A 15,605-nucleotide genomic window follows, 5' to 3' on the forward strand; every position below is an offset into this window, starting at 1 on the left:
TTAGAAAACCTCTCTCTTTTTTTAGCCTTCAATGACCTGATAGTTTATGTTTATGTTTTAGGTGTGTAGATTTCCTTTCTTCAGCAGAAAATTGCTTTGACCTGCTCATACCTCTGGAAAAATGGAAAATGAATTTTTAACACTGAGAAAATCTAACCTGAGGCCTTCAGTTCGGCTGAGGTTATAGCTTATTTGCATATTGGTTAATCCAGCCCTCAGCCTAATGGGAAATTACAATGGACCTTTTCCAAAATGAAATTCTAGGCATTCTACCACATTCTACATGGAGATCCTTACATGGCCAATGTTTTCATAAGTCAATTAGAATGACAAGTCACATTACCTGGGGACCAAAACTGTATAGCCATGTTTGGAAAAATGTAACAGTTAATGAAGCAAAGGTGAAACAACTAAAGCAGAAATTGCTGCAGCTTATTGTTCAAGTGTAAGACTATAACTTTATGTTCTGTGTTTTGTTGCCTCCTTTACAAGAGTTAAACAACATTTATTTTAAAAAGGAACCACTAGGGTGTTTTTCTCCATCTGGACTATTAAGCACCTCAGTGACTTATTAAAATGAAAGTAATACCTTCCCCCAGAAGTAATAAAAAGTCTATTAGCACACTATAGGTTAGAAAATAATGGAGGGGAAAATATAAAGTTCTGGTTAAAATTAACTACATTTGAAAATAGCATGCCAGAGGAAATTTGAACAAGGCAGCACAATGAAAAAAAAAATACAAAGTAGGTAAGAAAAGGTGGAACACTGGTGTTTTTGAAAATGTAGGCATATTTTAAATTTTGGTGCAGTTGCAGATGAACTTGGAACAGAACAACTGGAATAACTGGAATTCAAGTTAAATCATGGCTAATTAGACTGCTGGGGGAGGGGAGAGTTGCATTTTAGACTGTGGGAGAGGGGTTCCTGCATGGCCAATTGAACAATCTGGACTGCCTAGGTGTACACTGAGCATGCTTACACTGGTGTAAGTTCATATTATGCAAAGGTGATTTCACCCTGTGTGTTTTCCAATAGCAGTACTTGACAGATTTCTTTTAAGTTGTGGGGATGCCTTCCGAAAAATGCTTACCATTAGTAGATGTTTGTAGATACAGGAAATAGTTTTTTAAAAGAACAGAAGGCAGTATGATTGGCCTTTACTTGTGACTCAGGCATGCCTGTAGGATTGCAGTATAACCTAAGATGAATCACAACAACAGTGTTATAAAAATCTATGTCAGGAGAAAAACCTACTGAAATGTGTGTTTGGAATAAAGCTGATTTCTTAAGTTCCTGGGTATGAATGTGTAGATGAGTCCTTGTTCATGCTTATTTGTTTCTCTCATAGTATCTATAGAAATCAGTGGCTTCCAAACATTGCATAAATTACTTAGAAAAAGGGTGGGCAAATGGTGGCCTCTTAAATGTTGTTGGACTACAACAGCTATCCATCCTCCTCATCTTTTTCTCTTGAGGAATGTTGGAAGCTGCAGTTCAGCATCATCTCAAAAGTAGCACCTTGTTCACCCCTGCAATAAAAATGTGTAAAGTCCATTCTAGTGGACAATACTCAGGCTTTGGAAGGCTGCCTTTAAGAAGAATGAAGCACTGAAGAAGAATGAATATAATGAATTGGCCCATAAGTGAGAAACTGATAAGGTGAGGTTCTGTGACCCAGATCATAATTCTACCACTGCTCAGTTATGGATACTTTCATATCATATCATATTCATTTCATAGCATTTTCATTCCTCTTAAAAGTGACTTTCTGGACTCTGCCAATTTGCACAGATAGTCCACATCATCTATCCATATATCAGTAAAGCCAATTTACATGAGGGTCATCTTCTCTAAAACGGGTCACAAGACTGCATTATGGCAACTACACCTAGGCCTAAATCCAGTTGCTAATCCCAGCTCTTTGATTTGTTGGATCACCTAGAAGAGAACTCTTGTTTTTCTCCTTTTGTTGTTGTCTGTTTTCAGTTCCTCCACCTCTTGTAATAGTTTTCTTTGTGTCTGCATGACAGTCACTGAAAAGCTGCATTCCAGGTTCTGACCCTATTTCTGCCACTTTTTACTTTTGTTTGTGGCCCATTTTTTTACAATGTTAAGAGCTTGTTTCATAATCCATCTAGCTTGTTCTTTTCATTTTATTATACATTATAGGCAGCAGGACATAAAGCAAGCAAATTAAACAGTGTTATTTATTCTTTGTGCATTCATTTAGACTAGTGGTGTGAGCGCCCGTTGCTTGTCCCAGCTCCCGCCAACCTAGCGGTTCGAAAGCATGCAAATGCAAGTAGATAAATAGGGACCACCTTGGTGGGAAGGTAACAGCGTTCCGTGTCTAAGTCGCACTGGCCATGTGACCACGGAAGATTGTCTTCAGACAAACGCTGGCTCTATGGCTTGGAAACGGGGATGAGCACCGCCCCCTAGAGTCGAACACGGCTAGACAAAAATTGTCAAGGGGAACCTTTACCTTTACCTTTCTCACACTTGGTTCCCCAGATGTTCTTGGACTGCAACTCCCAGAACTCCTGGCCAGCATAGCTAATGGTGAAGGCTTCTGGGAGTTTTAGCACAAGGACATCTGGGGACCCAAGCTCGGGAACCACAGTGAGTCTCTAGACAAAGTAAGGAATCCTTGGCCCAAGAAATGAAATGAAAACAGAATCTTGCTAAAGCTCCATATGGTTTATTAAATTGTTACATAGAGTTTTTACTTTGCTTTGCTTTATGTATTTATTAAATTTATATACTGCCCCATTAACGCAATGCACTATTCTGGGCAGTTTACAACATCATAAAAACACAATGATCAATAAAATAAAATTTTAAAAGCACAGAAAAATAACACAAAGCTTCAAGAACCTTTGACTTAACATTGAATAGAACAAAGAAAGCATGTAGATTGCAGAGTTTTGGAAACTCCGTTTTCTTTTCTTTTTCTTTTAAACTTGTATGGCTAAGCTCTGGTTGATTGTTAAAACACGTATAGTTGACTTCTTGGTAGACGCAAAGGCCAGAATTCAGTTGCACATGGGCAAAAAGTGTCACACACTGCCACGGAGTTCTATCAGACCTCCATTGTGGAGGCAGAGTGGCATGAACAATGCATTCTTTTTGTGTAAAGAGGTACCCAGTACCTCTCCGTGCAACACCTAGAACTGTCAAACCACTTGTGCAATGCACTAGTGGTGCAAGCAGAATAGCTTAGCAGGATTCTAGCATTCTGTCAAGTTAGGACCTGCCAGGTTTTCAGATGCTTATAAGCAAAGAATAAAAGTGGTGTGGGCCACTCTTTGCCATTTGTCTCCAGCTATTGGTAATGAAAGACACCCTGCTCGTGAGGGGGAGAGTTCAGCCTTGGCATATTTCTACCTTCCTATCCCTCAAATCCTTAATTAAAGGGAAGTGAACTCATTCATTTACATTGCTTTTTGGAGAGAATAATGTTTACCTTATTCCTTATGGGGAATAATAAAGAAAGAAAGATAAGTTGGAGTGGTGGAGAGAGTAAATTCAGGTAACAAGTAGCATACCAAGAATTTCTGTAACTATCTGCCCTAGAGAACAAAGAAGAAAACAATTTGCTTCTGCAGTCCTTTTTGAGAGACCCTTCTGCAGAGTATATCGTTCCTGTTGCTTTGTCATGCTAAAGGATAAAAATGAATGCATGATGTTATCAGTCCCTTGGGGTGCTTTCAGAAAGATGACTTCCATTGCCCCCAATGCAAAGACAGTGTGTGGGCTGCCTGTTCCATCTTTCCCTCTGTGATGGATTTTCTGAGTGAAAGAAAAAGACAGAAGATTAACAGTGAGCAAACATGGGAGGGTTAGAAAGAAGGTTGAAAGCTGGTGCACAGTGGATAGTGGCAGTGGATCGTGTCTTGGACCAGGACTCAGGAGATCTGGGTTCAAACTCCTCCTTGGCCATGGAAATTCACTAATGGGGTATGCCAATGGTAAATCACATCTCATGTACTTTTAAAACCCCAGTTTAGATCACTATATATCAAAAGTGATTTGGTGACACATAAAGCCAACACATGTGGAAGGCAATGATAATTGAATCATCCAAGTCACCCCCTGTAAAATTCTGTGGATGAGGCTGGGGATTGTGCTGTAGAGGTCTTCTTTGTAAGCATACGTTTTCTGACTTTGCCTTTATCTACACTTGTCCATGCTTTTGAAAGGATGAATAGGAAAAAACGCATATGTATATGTAAGGATGAACGTTTGCACAGGAGGGGTCAACAGAGTGACAAGACTGTGCGAAGATGCCTTAACAGTTCTGGGAAAGCGTAGCAAATACAGTGGACCCTCGACTTACAGACGGCTCGACTTACAGACTTTTCGAGTTACAGACTTCTCTGGCTGCAAAATTTAGATTCGACTTGCAGCCAGAGAATCGACCTACAGACCAGAAAAAAAACAAAATGGAACAAAAATAGAATAAAAACCGCTGGTTATGGGATTAATCGGTTTTCAATGCATTGTAGGTCAATGGAGATTCGACCTACAGACTTTTTGACTTGCAGCCACCGTTCCAATATGGATTAATTCCTTAAGTAGAGGGTCCACTGTATCTCCTTTGTTGGAGAAGTTACAGGTAAATGGGCCCCAGTGACTAAGAATTAGCTGAAGGCTTCTCTGGAAAGGGAGAGCCATTCCTGCTCTCCTTCTCCTGTCACCCATTCCTTCATAAAGGATGGGTTAATTAAGGCGCCTGTGAAGAAAAGATGGGCTGGGCCACAGTCATAACAAGTGAGCTTGAACAGAGCTGAGTAGTAAACTTCGTCAGTCTGTTTGAGTGTTTAAGTTGTGCCTAAATCCAAACTTGCCCTGTTTATTTAGGCATCAGGGGAAGTGTTACAAAATACAAATGTTGCCTCCACTGACGTCCCTTCAAAAGCGGCCAGACCTGCAAGGCTAGCCCCCACAACATTTTAGTGCTTGATACAAAGGACACGGCGCTTTCCCATCATAATCCAGCACTTGTTGTGGGATGCATTGATTAACCACATGAGACGGCAGTTAACTTGAAGTTCTCCTCACTGGACACAAGTAATTATAGCCAGAAATCCCATATGTCCATCTTACACCGATGCCGTCCTGTGCCTTCCCCAAGGTGGAATTCTACCAGCAGTGATCAGTTTTGTGTCGCAATGAGGAAGCAAATCAGGTGACCTGCAGCCCCAGCTGGCCCTCAACTCAGGCTTAAAGCAGGCTAGGCTCAGTTCTCCCAGAGAGTCCTGTAGTACTGTCTTCCCAGTTCAACTTCCTCTTTTCTGCTGAAATAAAAGCGCTTTAATTTGGTTCTTTCCATGGAATCCCATGTTTCTTTCCTGTTTGCCTTGTGATGGCTACTGGCTGTCTGAGGCAGCAGCTGCCTATATTCCTGCTCTTGGATGCAAATCGCCTTTGTCCTGCTCTGGCTTCTGGTTTAGAACATTGTCCTAGTCCCACACAGACAGGACAGAAGCTCTATATATGGTTCGCACAAGGTGAATGATCAGCAATAGTTGGCAGGCTGCCTCCAAGCATCTCCTACCTGCAACAGAGGCTTCCTTCTGCCTAATATTAGGTCAGGGCCTTCAAACCCAAATAAATGCTGTAATTAGAGATGGCGGTATTCGTATTATTATACAAATATGAATATCCCTGCACAGGGGACGTTAATGAGGATCCAGCCCCATGGGGCCGGACAGTCTACTCACCAATCTGTCATGGACAGTGCAATTCTACCAATGGCTCTTCAGCACACAGCCTACTTGCTACTCCTGGCAGGAGGCAGGAGGACAAGCCTTGCTACAAGGTCAAAGAGTGGCAAGCAGATCACATGCTGTGGAGCCATTTGTAGAGTTGTGCTCTCTGCGTCCATGGTGGATCAGTGAGTGGACCGTCTGGCCCCATGGGGTTGGACCTTCATTAATGCCATCTGTGTGGGGATATTTGTATATGAATACGAAAAACCCCAGCTCTAGCTGTAACCCTAGAAGCTGACACCACTTGGAGAAGTGGGTGGACTCCACAATATATTTGAGTGCCTTGCATGTATTATCTCAATAATACTTGACTCTGAATTGTTGGAATGGAATTCTATTAAATACAAAAGTTCCATCCCTACCTCTCATCCATGTCAAGTGTTTGAGGTATTTGAGGTATGCCCTCTCATGTTTAAATGTGCCACATGTGCTGCTCCATTTGCATATAGCATGATCATGCTGGCAAATGGCAGCTGATATGAGTAAGGGCCTACCCATGGGCTGCTTTTTTCCTTATTATTATTATTTTATAGATTAGGATTAAACTTGAAAGAGGGTGGTCTGCCATAGGCTGCTTAATAGGTTTGTGGAATAGATGAGATTGGAACTGGAGATGTCCTGTTCCACTACTCAGTCTTTTAGCAACCGTGTGAATACAGTGGTGCCTCACATTACAATGTTAATTCATTCCAGCGAAATCGCTGTAGAACAAAAACATCGTAAAGCGATTTTTAAAAGCCCATAGAAACACATTAAAACCCGATTAATGCATTCCTATGGGCTTGAAACTCACCGTCCAGCGAAGATCCTCCATCGCGCAGCCATTTTCGCTGCCCGTGCAGCAAGGAATCCGTCCCAGAAAGCAGCGGGCAGCCATTTTTTTACCCGGCGGCCATTTTGAAACCGCCGATCAGCTGTAGGAAAATCGTCGTTTTGCGAGAATCGGTTCCCGAAGTAGGGAACCGATCATTGCAAAGCGAAATTCCCCCATAGGAAACATTGTTATGCGATTTCATCGTTAAATGGAGCGCTCATCTTGCAAGGCACCACTGTACTTGGATATTGTGCCCCTTGCTTCGGAGCAGCTTTCCCCTTGTCCTTAAAATTGTTTTAGATACCTGTTTGCAGCACTATTAAAAGAAGCCAAGTGCTACAGATGGAGAAAGTATAAGGAGGCCCCGTCCATCAACAATTGGCCCTTTATGAAGTACTGCTGATCAGCAGGTTCCTATTTCCTGGCAAGATTTAAATGTGTATTTAATATTGTGTTAGCAATTAATTCCCAAAGTCAATAGATCCCCTGGTAAAATCTCAACACTTCAGACATTGTTGCCTGCACAAAGAATAATATAGGTAATATTTACTTAGTGTCGGAGAACATCTATTTAAATGTTTATAGCATTCCAAGGATTCTAGATTGTTTTTATTCAGGGTTAGACATTTGCAGTGGATCCAATGTGTGCTTCAAAAAAAAAAGAAGAAGAAGAAGAAGAAGAAGTGTTATTGATTTGTGAAGGTAAAAGACTGCTGTTGAATTGTTATTTATGGATTTGGGGGTAGGATAGAGTGGAAGATCAAACACAGTTCGAGGCTCTTGGAAGATTTATGATTGGACATTTGTTCTGAACATGAAGGTGTGAATAATAAATACACTGTGTGTGGTGTCGTTGTTGTCTTCCCTCAGAGTATGAGATGACTGTATTTCCTTTGCAGTAAAACATATGTAAACCATCAAGAAATGACAAGCTGAAGAATGCTTCTTACATATGATTGAGGAAGAGGGAAGTGAGGGAATTTTTTTTTTAAAAAAAAATTGAGATTCTGTGAATCAGTTGCCTGAAGAGAGGACAGACTATTCCTTAGAGCTGGTATGGTAGAGACCTGAGCTTACATTTCTGCTTGGACATGGAGATCAAGGGATGACCTTGGGCCAATCGTATTCTTTCACTCTCATCTCACCTCTCACAGAATTATTGAGAAAATAAAATGGGAAAGCCATGTATGCTACCTTGGGCTCTGGAAAAAAAAAACAACTAATGAGATATACATGCAGTGTATCATCATCATCATTAGCAATAGGCTTAATGGGCTTCTTCTAAAGGAAGTTTTTGGTGTGTGAGGATTGGGAAAAACAGCCAAGATTTTTCTTGTTTAGACACAAAAGTGATGTATAACAAGAAGCTGCCTTTCTTGTGCTGTCTGTCAGAGCCTCCGTCAGCGCTACACTTAAAATTGACATTGCTCTAAAAGCAGGGATGGGAGATGTGTGGCCCTCGAAATGTTCTTGAGTTACAGCACCCATCATCCCTCATTGTTGACTCTTCTGGCTGGATCTGATGGAAGCTGTGATCCAACATCATGAAAAGACATTGGGTTACCCACCTGTGCTGCAGCTTTCTCATAATGTACCTGAGGAAGAAAGAGTAAAGATGTTTTAGGTGAAGTTTACTGTGCACTCATCCTGCCACATTCACAGATTTTTTTAAAAAGCATTAAATTTTAAAAACAAAACAAATAACAAAAATATATAAGAAACAAATACAGTACTTAAAAAATTATATAACTAGCAACATAACAAACATACAATATAACACAATGTGCTCTTTGTGACACCTTGAAGGAGAATACATTTTGACCAGAAGTCTATTGCATAAAGTTTTTCACGTATGACGTAATGGATATACCGTTTCCCCAAAAATAAGACCTAACCTGAAAATAAGCCCTAGTATGATTTTTCAGAATGCTCGTAATGTAAGCCCTATCCAAAAAAATAAGCCCTAGTCACATGAAACCCCGCCCTCTACCATTGTGCAGAAGAAGATGACATGACTGTATTTGAATAAATGTAGATTGTTGTACGTGAAAAAAATAAAACGTCCCCTGAAAATAAGCCCTACTGCATTTTTGGAAAAAAAATTAATAAAAGACCCTGTCTTATTTTCAGGGAAACACAGTAGTGACAGACAAAGACTTTGGAGAACAGGGTTTATATCCCCAATAAGCCATGGAAACTGACTGGGGGAGTGCAACTGGTAAAACCACTCTTTAAATGGCTCACTTACCTTGAAAGCTCTATTAGGGTTGCTATAAGTCGGTTCTGATTTGACAGCACAGATTTGTTGTTGCTTAGTCGTTTAGTCGTGTCTGACTCTTTGTGACCCCATGGACCAGAGCATGCCAGGCCCTCATTGTTACATACAGCACTGATGTTACCTGTCTGTCATGGGTTTGGAGGGAAAGTTCCATCCTATGGGGAGTGGAAGGCGGGACATCAGGGGGAGGAGCTGTACTGTATATATATTTGGAGCTTGTGTGAAGGAGGAGTTGGAGTCTGTGTGTCAGACTGAGTACAACTGTGTGTCAGTTGGTACATACCTGATAGGTTCAGGTTTCTTTATAGGTAGCCAGAACTGATAGGTTCAGGGTCTGTGCTTTACTTTGAAGTGTTCTGTGTGAACCAAACTGTTGTATGTATGATTGAGACTAAGCCACGTTACAGTATCTTATTTACTTGATCTTTTTATTTACCCTGTTTGTTATTTAAATAAACCTTATTCCTTTATTTGTTGAAAATCCATTCCTGGTCTGTGTGACTTCTTACAGGGAATGGTTGGTGGCAGCTTAGTGAAACTGTGGCATATCCCAGTAGGTCTGGGGTTTGTCACATTGATTGGTGTCCAGCGTGTGGGATACGACTGGTCCAGTTGTCCAGTGGTCCAGCAAAGCCTTGGCAAGTGTGCCCAGAGCAAGGGGGGTCTAGTCAGGGACAATCTGAGGGCGCGTAGGTAATCTTCTAGGCGTACCTCACGGGGAGGTGCGCTAGTGGAAGAACGTGCCAACTGGGGAGACTAGATTAGGGAGCTCTGAGGCAACCCGTTTTGGCGGGAAAGGGCTGAGGCAAAGCTGTGTGAAGTAACAGTGATTTAGCCTGTCTGCTGAGAGGCCTAGCAGAGGGGGTGGATTCTGCCTGGCAACAGTTGCAAGTTAGTGCTGAAGGAACAGCAGCAATCTATAGAAGGCTGTTCCTGAGGCAAAAGGAAAAAAGTGGTCGCTTTATTTTGAGGCTTGACTTTTGAAGGCAGCCTGGTCTGGGGGGGGATTATGCCCTTGACTTGAAGCCAAATGGCAGAAATGGGGGAAGTAAGAGACCCACAGGTAGACCAAGGTTCTGAGGAGGAATTTGGCTCAGTGCAGGATGAGAGCACGAGAGAACAGAACCCAGAACTCAGAAAAATGGTCCTAGCCCAACAGCATGAACTGAGGATGAGGGAAATAGAAAGGGAAGAGAAACAAAGGCAATTTGAAATGGAGGAAAGGGAAAGAGAGAGGCAAAGACAATTTGAGTTAGAGAAAATGGCGTTTGAGCTGAAGAAGCTGGAGATAATGAATAGAAATAGTAATAACAATAATAATGAGGGGAACCCAGGGAATGGGGAAGGCAGCCTGTCTAAAACTGACCTGAAGAAATTCCCTGTGTACCACAAGGGAGATTGCCCTGAGGTGTTCTTTTCCCTCGTGGAAAGAGCGTTTGTGGACTTCTCAGTAAGGGAAACTGAGAAGATGACCATTATGCGATCTTTGATCAGTGGCAGCCTGGCAGAAGTCTATGCAGAGATGCCAGTGGAACTGTTGAAAGACTTCGCGGAGTTTAAAAAACTGGTGTTTGCCAGATATGGGATAAATGCAGAACAGCTGAGGCAAAGATTCAGGTCACTCACAAAGAAACCAGAGCAGACTTTTACCCAAGTGGGGGCCCAACTGGTGAGGTTGCTAGAGAAATGGCTGTCTCAGGAGGGGACAGAGACCTTCCAGCAGCTCAAAGACCTGATAGCGCTAGAACAGTTTTATTCAGTCCTGCATGGGGAACTGAAGTTCCAGGTGAGGGAGAGGAAACCGAAATCTGTGACAGAGGCGGCAGAGATCGCAGATTTTATTTACCAAATAAGAAAGCCCTTAGGTGCTGAGGGGAAATCTGTAGGTAAACCCAAAGAAACTTACAGCAAGTACTCTCAGGGACCAGGGAAAAACCAGCAAGGGGGAGGGGCCCAGGTTGAAGGGAAGCCCTCAGACATGAAACCACAAAGACCTCAGATTTTGGAGGGAAAACCAAAACCAGATGAGAAAGACTCAAAATACAGCAGAAAATGTTATTTCTGTCAAGGAAAGGGCCATCTAATCTCAGAGTGTGAGAAATTAAAGCAGCTAAAGGGAAATTTGCCTCATGATTTGAGTGGAACCAAGCCAAAAGCTGTGTTCTGTGTCCAGACAGAGCAAAGCTCCTTGCCACTGAGGGAGCCTGTTACCATGGCTACTCAATCTGGAACAGTGACATCTGCTGATCAGGCTGGGGAAAATGGTCCTCTTGTGGAGGTCAAGCGCTGCTTACTAGTGAGGACAGATTCGCAGTTGTTTGAGACCGCAGGGGTGGACGTAGGAATACTTGACCATCAGTATAGGGGGCTAAGGGATACTTGTTCCCAGGTGACCCTGTGCCATCCAGACATTATTCCTAGGGAGTATATAATCCCAAATGAGAGCCTGAAGGTGGCAGGGATTGAGGGGCAGGTGATCTCACTGCCAGTAGCTGAGGTACCTGTGAGCTTTCAAGGCTGGAGGGGAGTTTGGCGGCTAGCAATTTCATCGGCTCTGCCAGCAGCCGTGCTCGTGGGAAATGACCTGGCTGAACATGTGAAACGGGTGCTAGTGATTAGACGCTCACAAGCCACCACGGGGACAGTTCAGGGGGGTACTGAAGAGCCCGAGACGGAAGCAGATGAGGGGAGTTCCGAAGCTGTGGTAGAAACCTTAAGCACAGACAGCAAATTTGGCCAAGAGCAAAAGGCAGACGCCACTCTCCAAAAGTGTTTTGAACAGGTGACAGACACCCAGCTAACACCTGAAGCCCCAGCGAGATTTCAAGAGAAAAAGGGAATTTTATATAGAGAGACCCTGAGGAATATCTCAAAAGGGGGAGATGAGATCAGAAGTCAGCTAGTGGTACCTGAAAAGTATCGCCCCATGATCTTACAAAGGGGGCACTCTGACATGTTTGCTGCGCACTTAGGGGTGAACAAAACACAGCAGAGAATCACACAGAATTTTTACTGGCCTGAAATAGGGAAGCAGATCAAGGAATTCTGTAAACAATGTGATGTGTGTCAGAGGCAGGGGAATAACCGTGACAGGACCAAAGCGAAGTTGTGCCCTTTGCCTGTGATTGACACCCCGTTCAAATGTATAGGAGTGGATATTGTGGGACCTTTGCCCAAGGCCACAAAGAGGGGGAACAGGTTCATTCTCACCATTGTGGACCATGCCACGAGGTACCCCGAAGCCATTCCCTTGACTAACATTGAAACTAACACAGTGGCAGATGCCTTGGTGGGGTATATGTCCAGGATGGGATTTGCCTCAGAAATAATCACAGATTTGGGCGCATCGTTTACATCGAAGCTCATGAAACGGTTATGGCAAATCTGTGGAATTAAACACAAGGAAACCACTGCCTATCACCCCGAAAGTAATGGGTTAACGGAGAAGTTCAATGGGACTCTGATGCGCATGATTAGGGCTTACTTGGCAGAGAATCCAAACAATTGGGACCAGAAGCTGCAATCCCTTTTGTTTGCTTATCGATCAGTGCCACAAGCCAGTACCGGGTTCAGTCCGTTTGAACTTTTGTTTGGGAGAAGGGTGAAAGGTCCACTAGATTTAATCAAACAAAATTGGGAACAGATCACCCAGGATGACCCACAAGATGTTGTGACATATCTAGACTCTTTAATGAATGACTTAAAGAGAAACTTAGAGCTAGCAGCAGAGAACCTGCAAGCTCAGAAGGTCAGAAAGAAAACCTGGTATGAGCAGAAAACCAGGGAGAGGCACTTTAACCCAGGGGAGGAAGTGCTTTGGCCTAGGCCCTGCAAAGAGAACAAACTGCAGCTGGGTGGCCCAGAAATAAAATACTTGGGTCACATAGTAGGGGGAGGAGTGATCAAACCCCTGGAGGCCAAGATAGAAGCCGTTCGTGATTGGCCCAGACCCAACACCAAGAGAAAAGTCAAATCATTTCTTGGGTTGGTGGGCTACTACAGAAAGTTCATCCCGAGGTTTAGCGAGATGGCGACTCCGCTGACCGATCTGACGCGGAAGAAGACTGATGACCGCATCCCGTGGACCAGCGACTGTGAGGAGGCGTTCCGGAGGTTGAAGGAGGCGCTCATCAATTATCCAGTGCTGCGTGCTCCCGACTTCGACCGGGAGTTCATCATCTACACCGATGCGTCTAACAGCGGGGTAGGAGCAGTTCTTTGCCAGGAGGATGAAAATGGTGACCAGCATCCAGTGTCCTACCTGAGTAGGAAACTCCAGAAAGGTGAGAGACATTTGGCAACCGTGGAAAAGGAGTGCCTGGCCGTAGTATACGCGATTCAGAAGGCCAAGCCTTACATCTGGGGACGACATTTTGTGCTGTGCACTGACCACTCACCACTGCAGTGGTTAAAGACAATGAAAACCCACAATAGTAAACTTATGAGGTGGGCTTTAAATCTGCAAGATTATGACTTCGAAGTGAAGGTGGTCAGAGGGTCAATGAACTGTGTTGCTGACGCCTTGTCAAGAAGACCCGAAGAATGAAGACGGCGAAGAAACATGGACTATGTATATTTGGTGACCAAAAATTAAATGTACCTGTGTTTTTTTTTATTAAACAGGCATGGTTTGTATTAATAAAGGTAATTTAATGTATGGTAAATGTTAATGTTTAAATGCCTAATTGATATGTTTAACCTAGAGTGTAAGTATGGGATTGTGTTATTGTATATCTGTTTTTGTGTGTTTTGATCCTGGTTGTTTTTTTGGAGAAAAGCACTTTGGCTTTTCCCCTGCAAAACAACTTATAAAGAGGGGAGGTGTTACATACAGCACTGATGTTACCTGTCTGTCATGGGTTTGGAGGGAAAGTTCCATCCTATGGGGAGTGGAAGGCGGGACATCAGGGGGAGGAGCTGTACTGTATATATATTTGGAGCTTGTGTGAAGGAGGAGTTGGACTCTGTGTGTCAGACTGAGTACAACTGTGTGTCAGTTGGTACATACCTGATAGGTTCAGGTTTCTTTATAGGTAGCCAGAACTGATAGGTTCAGGGTCTGTGCTTTACTTTATATTGTTCTGTGTGAACCAAACTGTTGTATGTATGATTGAGACTAAGCCACGTTACAGTATCTTATTTACTTGATCTTTTTATTTACCCTGTTTGTTATTTAAATAAACCTTGTTCTTTTGTTTGTTAAAAATCCATTCCTGGTCTGTGTGACTCCTTATAGGGAATGGTTGGTGGCAGCATAATTAGAGTGTGGCATACTCCAGTAGGTCTGGGGTTGTCACACTCATGTCTTCCACAGCACTCGGAGTTCCTGGTCAAATTCATGTTGGTAGCTTCGATGACACTGTCCAACCATTTCATCCTCTGTCGTCCCCTTCTCCTCTTGCCTTCACACTTTCCCAACATCAGGGTCTTTTCCAGGGAGTCTTCTCTTCTCATGAGATGACTGAAGTGTTGGAGCCTCAGCTTCAGGATCTGTCCTTCCAGTGAGCACTCAGGGTTGATTTCCTTTAGAATTGATAGGTTTGTTCTCTTTGCAGTCCAGGGGACTCTCAAGAGTCTCCTCCAGCACCACAATTCAAAAGAATCAATTCTTCGGAGGTCAGCCTTCTTTATTGTCCAGCTCTCACTTCCATAAATCGCTACTGGAAAAACCATAGCTTTGGCTATGCGGACTTTTGTTGGCAAGGTGATGTCTCTGCTTTTTAAGATGTTGTCGAGGTATGTCATCGCTTTCCTTCCAAGAAGCAGGCATCTTTTAATTTCGTGGCTGCTGTCACCATTTGCAGTGATCATGGAGCACAAGAAAGTAAAATCTGTCACTGCCTCCATATCTTCCCCTTCTATTTGCCAGGAAGTGATGGGACCAGTGGCCATGATCTTGGTTTTTTTTATGTTAAGCTTCAGACCATTTTTTGCACTCTCCTTTTTCACCCTCATTAAGAGGTTCTTTAATTCCATTTGACTTCACTCTCCAGGATGCCTGGCTCAAGGTCAGCAACCACACTTACTTTGTCTGGGTTGTCTGGGATATCCAAATCTTTCTCGTATAATTCCTCTGTGTATTCTTGCCACCTCTTATTCATATTTTTTGCTTCTGTTAGGTCCCTACAATTTTTGTCCTTTATCATATCCATCTTTGCATAAAATGTACCTTTAATATCCAAAATTTTCCTGAACAGATCTCTCATTTTTCCTTTTCTATTAGTTTCCTTTATTTCTTTGCAGTGTTCATTTAAGAAAGCCCCCTTGTCTCTCCTTGCTATTCTTTGGAAGTCTGCATTCAATTTTCCCACAACAACCATTTCCGTATCTCCCTTGCATTTTGTTTCCCTTCTCTTCTCTGCTATTTGTAAGGCTTCCTTGGACAGCCACTTTGCTTTCTTGCATTTCCTTTTCTTTGGGATGGTTTTTGTTGCTGCCTCCTGGACAATGTTACGAGCCTCTATCCAAAGTTCTTCAGGCACTCTGTCCACCAAATCTAGTTCCTTAAATCTGTTCTTTGCTTCCACTGTGTATTCATAAGGGATTTGATTTAGATTATACCTGAGTAGCCCAGTAGTTTTTCCTACTCTCTTCAGTTTAAGCTTGAATTTTGCTATAAGAAGCTGATGATCAGAGCCACAATCAGCTCCAGGTCTTGTTTTTGCTGACTGTATAGAGCTTCTCCATCTTTGGCTGCAGAGAATATAATCAAACTGATTTTGGTATTGCCTATCCGGT

At 42.9% G+C, this 15,605-nt stretch overlaps 1 protein-coding gene across 4 annotated transcripts in view; it reads left to right on the plus strand.

Annotated features, from left to right (window-relative positions):
• Positions 1–15,605, plus strand: part of LMNTD1 (lamin tail domain containing 1) — a 262,693-nt gene that overhangs the window by 26,746 nt on the left and 220,342 nt on the right. The window lies entirely within an intron of this gene.

Source organism: Pogona vitticeps, chromosome 5, assembly GCF_051106095.1.
Source record: "Pogona vitticeps strain Pit_001003342236 chromosome 5, PviZW2.1, whole genome shotgun sequence".
Lineage (NCBI taxonomy): Eukaryota > Metazoa > Chordata > Lepidosauria > Squamata > Agamidae > Pogona > Pogona vitticeps.